At 70.0% G+C, this 1,995-nt stretch overlaps 1 long non-coding RNA gene across 1 annotated transcript; it reads right to left on the bottom strand.

Moving 5' to 3' along the window:
- Positions 1–132: 132 nt before the first annotated feature.
- On the bottom strand, positions 133–1,685 carry LOC310890789. The gene is made up of 4 exons (XR_014577309.1): positions 1,510–1,685; positions 897–1,017; positions 685–804; positions 133–247 (listed from the first exon to the last, which is right to left on the bottom strand). It is a non-coding gene; the product is annotated as an uncharacterized lncRNA (long non-coding RNA).
- Positions 1,686–1,995: the final 310 nt, after the last annotated feature.

The following is a 1,995-nucleotide window of genomic DNA, read 5'->3' as shown; positions in this document are numbered from 1 at the left end:
GCTCAAGCGGGTGCTGCGCATCGACGCCAAGTGCCTGCACTTCACCCCCAAGGACTGGAGCAAGCGGGGCAAGTGGTGAGGCCACGCCCCCCGCCCAGGCCACGCCCCCCATTCATTAAATGGCTCCACCCACTGGTTACCAGACCTTTATTTTTGGGGGGGTCAAAATAAGCCCCGCCCACGCGTGGGCGGGGCCCCATCAAGGCTCCGCCTCCTCTTCGCTGTCATCGGGGACTGGGGCATGGATCTGGGGACACACACACACACACACACACACATAATTTTAGGGACCCCCCCCCCCCAGCCCGGCACCTTTTGGGGTCTCCTTCCACACATTTTTGGGGTCCCTCCCCACAGTTTAGGGACCTAAAGGCCCCCACCCCCCCCACCCCAACATCTCCCCCACACCCTTAGGGACCCCCCCCCCCAAATTTAGGGACCTCCCAAAATTTAGGGACACCCCCCCCGTCCCCCAAAATTTACTCACCTCCCCCCCCCACCCCCCAAAAACACATTTTGGGACCCCTGTGTCGTCCCCCCCCTTCCCTTGGGGTCCAAACAGCCCCCCCCCATTTTCCCCCCCAAGACCCCTTCTACGAGAAGCCCCCCCCCATTTGAGGACCGTGGGCACCCCACTTTTGCCCCCCTCCCAATTTAGGGATCCCCCCCCCAAAAACAACGCACCGCATGGGCCAGGGGCCCCCACTGCAGCGCCTGCGCCAGCCCCCCTGCGGGGGGGGGCACGGCATCGGCCCCCCACTCCGTGATGGCCCCGAACGTCGCCGTCACTGTCACCCACTGCTCCTGGGGGGGGGGACGGGACGGGACGACGCACGGGTCAGGGTGGGGGCACCCATGGGGGGGGGTGCATGGGGGGGAGGGGGGGGCAGCGTCACCTTGGGGTCCTCCTCGTCATCGCCGGGGGGGGGCTCCCGCCTCAGCAGCTCCCCCGGTAGCCGGGGGGTAGGGGCAGCTCCCGGCCCCCCAGGCGGCGCCCGCGGAACGAGGCCCAGAGCTCTGCAAACGGGAAGGGGGGGGGGGGGGGTAGGACCCCCCCTCAAACCGGGTCCCGGTGACCCCGAATCCCTGGAACCCCTCCCCCCGGAGCCCCCCCGAACCCTTCCCGGTACCCCCCCAAACCCCTGCTACCCCCTCCCGGTATTCCCCAACCGGCCCCCAGTGCCCCTCCCCCCCAGGTGCCCCACAACCGGATCCCGGTGTCTCCCAATCAAGCCCCGGTGCCCCCCCGGTGCTACGAAACCCACCCCCAAACCCCCGGTACCACCCCCCGCTGCCCCTCAACCCGCCCCCGGTACCCGGCAGACCCCCGGTACCCCCCAACCGCCCCCCGGTACCCCCCAACTGTTCCCGGTGCCCCCCCAAAACCCCAATACCCCCCTTCCCGGTGCCCCCAAACCCCCGGTACCCACCCCCGGTACCCCTCAACCCGCCCCCGGTGCCCCCCAACCAGGCCCCGGTACCCCCCCGGTGCCCTCCCCGGTTCCCCACCGCCGCCCGGGCCGGGCTGGACCCTGAGGAAGGCTCCCACGGGCGCGGGGCCGTCGCGGCCGACGCGGCAGGGCAGGAGCTGGGCCCGGAGCCGCTCCCGGGCCGCCCCCGGGGCCGCCCGCACCCGCACGGGCGCCGCCATTCCGTGACGAGGAGGACCGGCAGCGCGCAGGAAGTGACGTCAGGACGCGCGCGCCTTCCCGCCCTCCGCGCGCGCGGGGGACGACGGGAATTGTAGTTCGGGCCTTCGGGGGACGCTCCCAGCCCCGTTTATACCCCAGCGACCCCCCTCTCACCCCGTTTGTACCCCAGGGAACCCCTCCAGCCCCATTTATACACCAGTGAACCAACCCCCAGCCTCATTAATACCCCAGGAGAAGCTCCCAGCCCCATTTATACTCCATGGGCCCCTCTCTCTCCCCCCCCCAACCCATTTATACCCCATGACCCCCCCCAGCCACACTAATACCCCATGGACCCCACCCC

The sequence above is a fragment of the Anser anser genome (assembly GCF_964211835.1).
Source record: "Anser anser genome assembly, contig: HAP1_SCAFFOLD_844, whole genome shotgun sequence".
Classification (NCBI taxonomy): Eukaryota; Metazoa; Chordata; class Aves; order Anseriformes; family Anatidae; genus Anser; species Anser anser.
The sequence above is the reverse complement of the archived record's forward strand: the minus strand, read 5'-3'. Positions and strand labels throughout refer to the sequence as shown.